This window comes from Cylas formicarius, unplaced genomic scaffold (assembly GCF_029955315.1).
Source record: "Cylas formicarius isolate icCylForm1 unplaced genomic scaffold, icCylForm1.1 PGA_scaffold_7__23_contigs__length_41026272, whole genome shotgun sequence".
Taxonomy (NCBI): domain Eukaryota; kingdom Metazoa; phylum Arthropoda; class Insecta; order Coleoptera; family Brentidae; genus Cylas; species Cylas formicarius.
The window spans coordinates 3823798-3837277 of record NW_026844352.1 but is presented as its reverse complement, the minus strand read 5'-3'; the positions used below and the strand labels follow the sequence as shown (position 1 = coordinate 3837277).

General features: G+C 34.1%; 1 protein-coding gene and 1 long non-coding RNA gene across 3 annotated transcripts in view; one reads left to right on the top strand and one right to left on the bottom strand.

The window, feature by feature from the left end:
• LOC132705182 (E3 ubiquitin-protein ligase TRIM9) overlaps nt 1-13480 on the bottom strand; it is a 279868-nt gene that overhangs the window by 85366 nt on the left and 181022 nt on the right. The gene's annotated exons all lie outside the window — the stretch shown is intronic.
• LOC132705556 (uncharacterized) lies at nt 2462-3730 on the top strand. The gene is made up of 3 exons (XR_009619455.1): nt 2462-3238; nt 3336-3492; nt 3605-3730. It is a non-coding gene; the product is annotated as an uncharacterized LOC132705556 (long non-coding RNA).

Below are 13480 nucleotides of genomic sequence, written 5' to 3'. Positions count from 1 at the left end.
AACCATGGAACGTTTTCGCACCACGGTTACTCCGTACGGTGCGTCCAGAAGAAGCTATTGCTGCTGTAGAGCGTAGCATTGAGGAAGACCCGAATCCAGTAAAACTGACTGTTTGGTGTGCTTTATGGGCTGGTGGAATTATTGGTCCGTACTTCTTCAAAAACGATGATGGCCAGAACGGTACAGTCAATGGTGATCGGTATAGAGCTATGATTACTAACTCTTTCATTCCTGAATTGAATAACCATGATGTCCAGGAGATGTGGTTTCAACAAGACGGCCCAACATGTCACACAGCTCGTGCCACAATCGATTTATTGAAAGACACGTTTGGTGACCGCCTACTTTCATGTTTTGGACCAGTGAATTAGCCTCCAAGATCTTGTGATTTAACACCGCTAGACTACTTTCTGTGGGGCTATGTAAAGTCATTGGTCTATGCGGATAAGCCACAAACGCTTGACTATTTGGAAGACAACATTCGCCGTGTTATTGCCGATATACGGTCGCAAATGTTGGAAAAAGTCATCGAAAATTGGACGTCCAGATTGGACTACATCCGCGCCAGTCGTGGCGTTCATATGCCAGAAATCATATTTAAAATGTAATGCCACAAGATTATCTTTCGGATAAATAAAATTTATGTCAATCGAATAATCCATCGTTGTTTTATTGCAACTTAAAGTACTATACATCGAAAAAAAAAACACAATTTATTACATAATACGGGTGTTGGACTTACCGTTTTGGCTTAAATGGCAATTATTTTCCAATAATACATAAATTCTATTACATTCATCATTTAATTACCTTGTAAATACGGACCTTAAATTGAAAAAAACTTTGAAAAAATATTTATATTCTTAATAATAAAAAATATATAGAAACCTACCTGGTGAAAGACACAAATACAAAATTGATGATATTATTAATTTGGGCATAGCACTAGCTTTGAAAACAATAGTAGTCCTCTGTCGTGATAATATTACTGATTTTTTGACAGTTATCAGTGTATTATAATATTTTAAGCGTATTTTTTCGGACTTCCACCATTTTCTATTTATTTTATTAAGTTGCATTATTGTTGAGTCTATTTTGTATAATGTGAACGAAGGAGGAGAAAGTTGATCTATTAAAATGTTATATCTCCAATAACAAAAGTCCGGCTCTTGCTCTCAGACAATATAGAGTCAAATTTCTCCATAGGCGATTGCCAGAATATTTGCAACAATATACTAGCAGTTTCAGTGGAACAAATTAGGAGCCGAACGGTTTTGGATGAAAATATGCAGCAAGATATTCTTCTGCATGTTGAAAATACTCCAGAGACCTTCACCCGGCAGCAAACAAACCACATTTGAAATATGTTTAAAAATTAACAGTTATAAGCCATTTAAATTCAGACCAGTACAAAAACTACAAGAAGCAGATTTTAATTTAATATTCGATTTTTGCAATATAATGATGGATATGCATTTTTTAGATAACGTATTTCAAAATATAACTTGGATCGATGAATCAATATTTACAACATCTGCGGTAATATTTAATAGAGATAGTAGTGTAGTTCAGAAAATAAAAAATGTGTTTTTCAAGTAAACAAGCAGCGGCGAAGATCCGTGAAAGTGGTGGTGCGTAAACTTATTAATAAACGAAATTCCCCATAGAGAGCATCCGAATTTAATTTGGCAGCAAGATGGGGCTCCTTACTATCGAAGTCCTGTAATCGTCAGTTTTGAATTTTACCTGCTAATTAAGCCAAAACGGTAAGTCAGAGACACGTACTATGTTATATAATTGAAATTGCTATTAAAGTGGCTATTCGAAAATCCAATAATATGCTGGTTGTCTCATTTAAGAGAATTGAGAAAAGTATCATTTTGCGAAACGTAGCAACACCGCGTATTTTAAGAAAATATTTGAAATTTGATCATTGCCCAAAGAAAATCAATATTTTCGTAAAAATAGTAGATGGAAAATGGAAAAAAGTTAAAAAAGTTAATAGGCAACCCAACAATGATGGTTTAAACATAACCCGAATTTTGAAGATGATCGTTAATAAGTTCGAAACGGTGCATCTCACATCTTAGAAAGGACGATCCAAAAAATACAATAAAATGTAGGGTGTTTTTTTAAAATGTATATAAAAAAGTGACCATCAGGAAAATAAGAAAAAGGTCATTCTAACAGAAACAATTTTGTATTTATTTTTTTTGTTACCTCCGTAGGCTTCGAGATAAGGTATAAGCCCTTTTTAAACGGGCCATCCTGTACGTTCAACACTATCCCACGTCTAGCTTAATTTATCCCTGTACGTTTTCCAGTTTATTTCCTGCGTTCCTGTATTCGCGGAACAATCCTTCACAAAATCAACGTGTCGTCTCGAGTAATTTCATTAGCAGATACGCCACTTTCACGGCGTATCTCGAGCGCGCGTGATAGACTTACTGCATTACGGATTTGCTTTCGACTCTGTTTACACCGCGAGCGTGTATCGAGTTTGAGAGCGCTTCAACGTTTGATTCAAATCAGAGATCACTTCTGATCCGGATTCTTTGTTTGTGTTTACGTTCGGTCCTTGTCGTTCCAAACTCAAATCACAGGTTTGAAACATTCTACCATCCAGTCAAAATAGACAAAAATAAGTCAAAACTAGGGCAAAATTCGCATAGAGCTGAAAATTGGCAGAGGCGTTAAATATATAAAGTTTCTTGGACTCTCCTAAAGATTTAAAATATTATAGTTTTGTTGATACAAAATGTCCCGACATCAACTTTGTTATTTTAAATAAAACACCCTATATATTTCGAAATTTTTGGAATCCTTGGTTATAATAAAGGTCGCTTTCTTAAGAAATTCCTATTCGAATTTTGCATAGTTTTGTGTTCCTTTAAATTTAACCATAGACTGAGGAGATGATGCACTACACAGGGTGTCCCAAATAGGCGGTGCCGTTTTGGCGAATTCAATTAACAAAATCTCAAACACACTATACTTACAGCTCAGTCGTGACATATACGTGATCGAGTGATAGAATGTTTAAGTTAGAACCAGCGATTTTTATAGGGATATTAAGTTTGAAACTTATTTAAAATGTTAACATTTTAATACTTTTCTTAAACAGGAATTCAGTTAATTGTGGGTTGTAAATTCATACGGTAATGCAGAACAGGAAAATAACCCCTTAACAAATGGTTTTTCACGACGACGTTTCATGCAGAAGGTGTAACGGAACGAGGTAAAATTGATTTAATATTTTATAGTAGCTCATAAAAAAGGCATTTTGCATGTTTAGTACAGAAACGTGGTATTTTATAACATTAATCAATTTATAGGATTAAATAAAGGTTAATAAATATATGTATATTCGAGTTATCGCAAAAAAATATCTCAGAAGCACAGAAACAAAATATCAAGCATCAGGAAAAGTTGAAGAGAACGGTGTATTCATCTTAAGGAAGGAGACCAAAAGAATATATGACTTGAGACAAGGTAAAGAAGTTATCAGTAATAAAAATATTTGTAGAAATGTGTAGTACATTACACTGTACGACTGAAACTATATTAGTATTAATACATTTCAATTATGTTAACGTAATTTTAGAAAGGCCGAAGGTGCCTCACTTCCTTCAACTCAGTATGTACCTCTAGGCAGAGGTGGAGGCAATCGAATGTACCTCTAGAATTGAAAGACTTGACTAGAGTTCTGGGAGCAAGCAAGTGACCTAGATATTAGTTTGGTTGTACAGTTTGGCACAAAAACTTGGCATGAGCAATTTTTGTCAACCTGTATGAAAGGATATTAAACTAATATGGGCATGATTTTTTTCTGGGATTAGCAAGTATTTTATATTTTTTCGGTAGGTAACCTCTACCTCTGTATAAGTTAATAGGAACCACCAGATAGGTATATGATAATTTTTGAAATCTTAAATAAATATATTTGATGGTTATTAACAAAATTACTGGTAACTCCTAATAAGGTGTATAAAGGTAGATGTTACCTTTGTCATAAAAATAAAAAATGTTATTATTATAGGCTTTTACTTGGACAAGGCACTCTTGATTGTACGTCAAATACAAGGAAATATGGATGAAAAAAAAATATTATACTATGATTTGGGAATAATTATTAAACTGTTTGAACTTATAATTTTTGTTTCATTTCAACCATTTGAACAGTTTTAATGAGGCCATTAGGGGACATTTCTGGACCGCTCTGGAGCCGTGAGTCCAGAAAGCAGGTCCACAATGCTGTAGATTTAAAGTATTTTTGTATAAGTACATTTTTATGTGATTCTCATGTGACTATAGGAAATTCCCCATCTTATTTATAAAGTAGGGTAGAATAGGTGTGTTATCCCAAGGCTCACTCGCAACTGGCTAGAACAAATTGCACGGTGAATTCAGTCAGCTTATAATCAGTTTTATTCCCATCGTCAGCTGTGGACATTGTCATTTATAAATTTTTTATAAATTTGACGTGATAGACGTCAACACCTTTCGATAAAATTAACCTATATTTTTTTGGAAACAATAATTGACCGGATGCATAAGAATTCATGGGTCATGTCCAATTTAGCAACCGATGTACGTCTAGTATCTTTAAAACAAGCACCGTTTTCCTAATTCGCATTTGGATTATAGCTATCTAGTATCGACTATCAAATTGCAAAGTCTGCCATTTGACCGCCTGCTACATCGAGATCCCCCGCGAGGCGAGACTCACCGAGACTTTCCGAAACGGGACCGAACGTCGTTCGGGATTCTCGATCATTTTAACATTCGATCATTTGTGGTGTTCCCGAACCCGTGCTCCCGGATCCGTGCGACAAGAAACTCACGTTTTAAAGTTACGCTTTCCGCACGCTAGATCGGTGTATAATTAGATATTTTAGAGAAGGGAGTGGCAAAATTAAATAAATTATATATTTAAAAGAAAAGTACTTTTTATTATAATTTTATTTATTTAGTTTTTTTTGCTTTATCCTTACTATCAATATTGAATATACTAAGACAATGTATCTTTGTTAGTTTCTGCGTCATGATCTTGTGGATGTACACAAGTGAATACCTATATACGCTTTCCAATTTTGCACACGGCACCAACCTTAAATACGAATATCTAATAAGGGACAATTGGTTTATCTCAGTCACACTATACAATCATTAGGAAAGCAAGCAAAAACTCTATACAGTGTATATAATGTCAAATAGCGTAGTAAAAAAATACTTTCAGGTTAATTGAAATTTAAAAGTTGTAATTAAAAAAAAACAGATTTTTAAAACCTAGAAGTAAAGCAACCTCTTCTACTACATTTATTTTATTTTTATAAATTTGATTCACACAATTACCTCATGGAAAGTCTAGGTATCTACAAACGTAAGCGTCGACTAAGATAAACCAGAAATTGATAGCCATAAATCCAAACAATAACCGAGTAGAATGAATATTAAGCATGCAAACCCCAAAAATTCATATTCCAATTACGCCAGTTCAACCCCAGAACTTTTAAAATAATGAAATACTTGTATTTACGTGTTTGTTAAACTAACATAATCCAAGTGTGCAATTGTCACTCGCTCACTGAAATCTTTCCTAGTTTTGTAGTTCGACATATCTATATAGTAGAACTAAATTAATAAACAATTTTTATTTTAATAAAATATATTTATTTTACGTCGTTTCACACTTGATAGTAAGGAAAAGAGAACGATACGAAGGTACGTATAATTGACTGAAACGAACCTAGAGGTTAAAAAAGAACTGAAAATTATTTATAGACTCAGCTTTGTCGCTGTCGATAACTAGCTATTGGGAAATCTGCAAACTACGAAAGTTAGAAAATCACTGATCGAAACTGGGAAGAATACTTTGTACACTGAACTGTTTGTTAAGCTATCATTATTTATCATGAAACCTTATCCGCTTATAAAATTCTTCGAAAATCTAGTTTAGGCCAAATCAAAAAGACTCTTTTGTTTCTTGATATTGACATTGCTTCCATCTTGTCTCCATCTGAGTTCGATACACTTTCAAACATGATTCAAGGCAACGCTGAAAATCTTCCTTCAATTTTACACAGAATCACATTATCTCAAACGAGGAAATCATTTCAAAAGTCTAGTATAGCATAAAAATCCTTAATCAAATATTCAGAAGTCTGAATGCATTGCTTTAAAATCTCTGAAATCTAATCCCGACATCTTAATTCTAAAAGCAGAGAAAGGAAATGCTCCGGTGGTCAGTCATCCGAGACGGTGTTTATGCCCTCATTTAGCTCCGCCCCCCTCGAACAATATATAAGAAGGTATGGCCTGTTCCTAGATATAAGAAAGTGACCAATTGCTTTTGAATGGGATTATCGAAGGGTGGTACTCAGGCAGATCTATATCACTATAACACTAGGTGGTAGCCGATTCAGAATACTAGGAGCTCAATTCATTGGTGAGAGTACAGGACTTCTCTACGGAAAAATAGGGAAACGAAATATTCGAAAGATCTGAATGCAGTGAATATAGCGCCATGGACATTAGGGACAGGTATGGTCTGTTCATAGATATAAGAAAGTGACCAATTGCTTTTGAAGGGGATTATCCAATGGTGGTCATTAACATACAATGCAACAAGATTATTACCTAAAGTTTCGGTATTTAAATTCAGGTAAAATTGTGGTCCGTAATAGAAAATAATTTTATAACTACCTGTGTTTAATATTCTTTGGTTTTGTATACCACTTAGTTTAAGTTTATTAGTAATCATTCTTACTTCGTGTGTAATACAGCTTGTGTTGAATCGTGTGCGAATTATGCAAAATATGTGCGAGTCTAGTGTATCTCAGGAGATGCTCCCGCCCAAATGTAAAAAACATTATTCTATTGAGACTAAGGAAGTTATAAGTAATGTTTATTTGACTCTCATTGAATGTGGTGCCAGCAAGCAAGCATCTTTAGAAGAAACGGCCACATTGACGAAAATTCCAACATCAACTGTATGCAAAATTGTGAATAATCCCATTTCAGCGAGGAAAAAAAAAAGCGATGCTGACATTTTCTCGAGTGTAGATGAAAGTGATCAAGACATAATACGTAAAATTTACCAGTTATACGAGGAAAAAAGCGTGCTTACATTAGATATCTTAATTAGGAGGCTTGAAAAAGATGAAACCGGTTAAATGTGGCAGAACTACCTTATGGAAGTCTATTCAACACATGGGTTTTAGATTTAAAAAATTGACAAAAGGCAAGTTTTAATGGAATCTTTTACAATTCGGAAATGGCGATTGGAATATCTAGAAAAAATGAAGATTTACAGAGAACAAAAAAGGCCGATTATTTACTTGAGTGAAACCTGGTTCGATACTTATGATATCCCGGAAAAGGGTTGGGTTGAATCAACTGATAAGTGTAAAACGAACGCGCCATCAAAAAGAGGTAAAAGAATAACTATTTTGCATGCTGGCTCTAAAGATGGCAGCAGAACAATCGTATATTCATATTGAAAATAATATAGAACAAATAATAATTAGAACAGGCGATGATAGCGATAGTGACACTGATATATTATGTGAATAATTTTAAGTAATTTAAGTAGGTAATAAAAATAATTTGTAATTTTATTTTAGATTTAAACATAAATACATAAATAAATAAATCAATATTGTTCAGTATCTTTCCTAACAAAACCCCAAATAATTCAATTCTAAGCAAAGTACGTTCGGCCATTCTTACAGCTTGCCCGGGGCTTTCCTTAATTCGTATCAGTTAGCCACTTTCTTATATCTATGAACAGACTTTACAGGGTAGAACGCGAGTCAGTATTAAGCCCTGAAGAAGCCAACTGGATGATTGACGAAACGTCAGCAAGTTCGATATATATAATATAAAGTTGAAGAAATAGCTGCGAAATACGGGATAGATGTGTTACGTTTACCACTGTATTACTGCGAGTCTATTGACTCTTTCAACTTAGATTCAACACAGATTTTTTTTTTGTTTTTACTCTAAACAATTTTCCTTCGATTGTTGCTCAACATTTCAAGCTAGAAGCATTAATAGTCTATCCTTTCCTGAACGGATTTCCCTCTCCCGTCACACCCATAAATCCCCACGAGGCTCCAAACAAAAGTGAATCCAACCGAAATTCCAGACGCGTCCGTTTCGTCATTAAATATTTAAAATAATCCGGAAACCTCTTTAACGTGGCGGCACTTAGTCACCTCCACTACTCCACTCTCCGTATGTCATTAAAGTCCCCTATTAAGATAAAGGAAAAGTCATTACCTAAAGGCGTTACGTTACCACTCAATAATCTTACATGAAACAGGGTTCCTTTTAAGGAAAAGCTGCACTTAGCTCCAGGTACGGAGGAGCTGTTAATTTGATTTACGCGGGTATTTTTAATAGCGAGAGGAATCCGGAAAGGGCACACGTATCAAGAGATTGCAATTTTCGGTGCCGAGACTTACCGACGTAGGGTTGCCCGATCCTATATTCAACCAGCTTGGCTTGTTATAACGGCATACACGCCGAAAACAAATCCGTAACGCGCAAGAGGTTCGTTAGCATTTATCCGGCTCCAAGTTAATTGGGAATTAATATACCGTCGTCATCGAAAATAATTAGTAACTGGCTTCGATATCATGAGCGCCCTAAACGATCAAAATGGAACAATGAGGTTGTTCTAGTTCGCCAGCGAAAGCATGTTGAGACCAGTTAAAGCACAAAGGTTTTTTACACAGATCGGTATCGAGAAGAAAAACTAAGCAAAACTTTCGATAATTTAAACGTTAAAAAAAAATAATTTAGAGCTTAGCTGGTTGTTGATAACTTGATCCTTACTCACGTCCATCTCCTTCTGCCTGGAATACATTGTACACTGTACACCAATTTTGGTCGCGACTGAGTTGTTAGTGAAGACAGAGCCTTGCGTTTTCGCAAACCTTTCATACCTTTTCAAATACAGGTTGATTTTGAAAATGTGTAGTTTTGGGATACGCCTCGTATCTCGGGTAGCCTAGGAAATGTCGGAAATGTGTAAAGCGCATCCGATATAGATTTTTACTTAGAATTCAGCGGCGTAGTGAGTTTCATTTTAAATATTTTCGTCTTGTTTAAAGAAAAACGTTTTTTTTTTTAATGGAACTGAAATGTCAATTTGATTCCACAAAAAACACCGTTATTTTCATTAAACAAATTGAAAAGGGAACGGATATGGGCTTTGGGATCTGTACTAGCGTGGAATAAGATTTAAGGTAAATTATGGTGTTCATGGACCTTGCAATAATCCGACAATTTAGATACATAACCACACCCAGATGTTGAAAACAGTTTCTTCCTCTAATTTTTATTTTTCGCCATAATCTAAGGTATTTTAATATATGTAGGATCTTATGAAGAATATAGTTCCTATTAATTGTATGACCTGGAAATTAAATGGTAAAATAGATGTCGTTAATAGTATATTATGCAACAAGTGCGGTAAACGGTATGAGTTTATTTGACACGAGCGGAGCGAGTGTTTAATAAACGAGTGAGTTAAAAAGTTTACGGAACGTGTTGCATACTATACTTTTTCTACGACCGTTAGTTTTTGGGTACATTTTCGCAAAACACTGACATGAACGACAGAATTGACAAACGTCAAAATTGAAAGCGTGGGAAATATCTCCGAAAACATCCGAAGGAGCTCGGATCCGTGGGAAACGAAATTGGCGCGGTAAAGTGACGCTTCCTGCACTCTAGATCAGTGGGTAATTAGATATTTTACAGACGGGAGTATAAAAAAAAATTACAGAAATTTATAAAATTATATTCTAAGCTACTAGTTACGTAAAAATCTTTTTATATTCCAAAAAAAAGATAATTTATATTTCCCAGAATATTATGATTATGTAGAAATTTATTTTGATGGAGAATTATGCTGTAACAGCTAAGACTTCAATGCAGTCAATTTAATTATCAGCTTTACCTACTATAATGTTTAAAAAAGTTGAATTCTAGAAAGTTGACGTTGAACATTCTTCCTATAGTCCCAGCACTAACTGATTTTTCTGTCCCCTACAGGATTTAATTCAGGAATACGTAAGTTAATTTCGTTAAAAAGGACTCCATGACCAAATTTGTCAAAAGCGTCTAACGGAATTAAGATAAATCTAAGCGGGGGCTACAGCTAATGACCGCGCTGGTCTTCTGCATCTGATAAGGGACGCGAGGCAAGCTCGAACCCGCATGAAATTTTTGTTTGATTATTATCAGACGATGATAGGCACTTATACCAATGGGGTTAAATGAAATCTAAAATTTAAATCTTCCAAAAAATGCTTTACTTTCAGCTTTCTGAAAATGATCTAGTGGTCAGTACAGAAAGGAAACAAGTGTCAAATTATCCAATAATTTTTACAGCGAAATGCTGATAGAAATATTGATAATTGTTTTACGAGTATAAATTACTTAACCCATATTATCCCAAAGATAAAAAAAAATAAAAAAATACATTTGTGCTCTGAAATTGTTTATTTTGTTGCACTTAAGAATACATTACATGTGTCACAAAAAATAATAATAAAAACTAGAAACATACAAAAATATGCTGGTGCGTAAACGAACCACTATGAAAAAACATTAGATAATGTCTTGGGGCACATAAGATGTATATGTATGTATAATTTATACATAAATATACAAAAGAAAGTTCAAATTGGACAGAAAACAACTAAAAGTAGATTGTTTTCCAAATAGAACCCTGATTTGATACAAAAAACCGCATAATATTTTATGGTGCGTGAGCGCACCACTGATAACACCCGGTTTCATTTTTGATGATATTTTACAAAGCATGAAGTATGTAAATGCACATTACTCTTATTACAAACGTAAATTGTGTGGCTGTGGCAGATTCTGCATCTCCTTCGGGCTTTATTAGCATAAACAATCATGAGGTGACCGTGATTATCATAACGCACGTGCAAGATTTCTTTGAGTAATTGTTTTATAAGTTTTCCAAAATCGCAAAGCAATGTTGAACGAAAATATGCCAAATTGAAGATTTTTTTTATTTATTACATCAAAGAAGAGTCTAACTTTTGAAAATTTATCATCATTTATCGTTTTGCTTTATCAATTAGAATCTATTGCGGCTCATACATTTTTTATAAGATCAATTCCTCTGTCTTCATTAGTAGACCAATAATGCTAAATATATGGCAGAGAACAATAAAATGCCTACAAAATTTAAAAGTTCATTTTTTGACAACGATAATTTATGACGGTTATTTTCTTGAGCATATTTTACTGAAAATTTTAAAATCAAATCAATCACTTCGTCATAAAAAACATAAAAAATATTTAAAGTGGAGTTTTTCCAGAAAGCCTATTTTTTAGTCCCTCTCATAATTTAAATCCATCGGATATAGGTGTGTGAGTTTACTCAATCTGACCTTTCTTCCATTTGACAGTAGAAACAAGCCTGTCGTTTGCAGAACGCATAGGTCTTCTTTTGAATTAAAGGGTTTCATCATCTGATGAGTCCCATTCATGTTGAGTAGTTGATGAATTACAGGACTGTTGAAGGACAGCTGTATCATTCGGTGTATGTAACTCGAAAGTTCCAGCTATATCGGTTGGTTCCCCAAACTCTTGTAGATTTATGTTATCGTTCATATGTTCTTCGTCAGTCAATGTATCCACGTCGAGTGGAATATGGACCGCGTCAATATGTTCTGTAAATATTTTTTCAGGTTATGTTTAGCATAAATTTACAAGGAATGGAATGCTACAATACATAAGAATACGAAAATCCAAATAATATTTACGTCTTTCATTGTTACTGTCCTCATCCATCACGATCTCCTCCATAGCCGCCTCTAATTCCTTTTGAGTTAAATAATACCTCGAAAATGCCATATTTTACGAACTGTAACGTTCACTGCACAAGGCACGAACTAATACTAAAGAACATGCTAATTGTTGGATGTTTATTCCACATGCGCTGACCTGTCTAGACTTGAAATAACAAAGTTTTGTTTCACAGATGAAACCAGTGGCGTTCACGCACCAGTAAATATTTTCTAAAATAAAGCATAATCAATATAGTATCTCCAATCTACAAGCTATAGACTTAACAAGAATGGCAATGCAAATCCAAAATATATTTTTTACTATTTTGGATGTAACAAGAAAAAATCATAGGTGCATTAACGAACCACTGGGTCAAAATGGGTTATTGCAGGTGAAATTTTTAACATTGAAAGATCAGAACTGTCTTGTTAGATGTAATAGGTAATGACTTCACCAAAAATAATTACTAATTCCTGCAATTTTGCGACACCTGGTTTTTTCTTCTGTGCATTGTGCTTGTAAGCTAAATCACAGTTGGCGCATTAATGTTGCAGTTCCGATGAATGCATTTCTGTTCTATCATTGTTACAATTAATGCTAGTTGGCTGCGAATGCAATAGAATATTGCTCAAGTCGAAGGGTGCCGATCGAAAACCTAGAGGGTTGTGTTATTTAATTATCAAGTTGCAAGGGTGAAATCTAATTATGCACTGGGAATAATGGTGTTCCGACAGTCGGTTAAACGCGTTTTATTTGACGCTAGTAGCCATTTTAGGGAGATATAATAAATGGTAATAGGGTAATATTTCAATCTAGACCGTTTCCAGCCTTAATTGGAATCATTCGATTCTTTCGCTTCGAACGGACATACGCTTGATAAAGGTTAATTCCGGCATTGCTCGACGACTGTCTTCTCTAATTAGTTAACTATTTTTAGATAAAAATGAAACATTTAAATGTCTACTCGACTTCATTATTTGCCTTCTTTTCCTCTGGATTGCCAAACGATTAAAACGCTTTTGGAAATTTGTGGTGACGGCCATCCCAAGAAATATAAAAAATGTTAACCTATAAATAAATTAAACCTACTTTAAGAGAATTCGTAACCGCATTATACGTAACATTACAATGTTAAATAAATTTGAATAAAAGCATTTTATACTCCTTTATTTATTTTGTAATTAAAAACACAAATGCAAAAAAAAACGTACATAAGCTAAAATGTAGACTTAATCTACAAAAATGGAGCAGAAAACAGTAAAAACTAATCAAAATTCAGTAATTACCATAAATCGATATTCATTATATTCATAAAATCGCAAAGTTATTATTTAATTTTAAACTACCGAAACACAAAATTTTGTAAATGTAAATACAAAGCTTAACAGAGAAGCGGAAAGCCGCAAAATGAAAGACAAAAAAAGAAGAACCATAAAACCAAAATTTTGTGAAAAATAAACAGATAATGTAATGTACGCCCCTTTGGCGCAAAATTTCTTACTCTTCTGTGTTTTCCCTACTGTGTGTTAATCTGTGTTATATAGATATTGCAATTATTAAAATGGCTTAATGCGAGAGAAGAATTTTATCTAATAAACGTATGTGCGATTATAACGTAAGGTAAGATTGCAATGTGTATTTT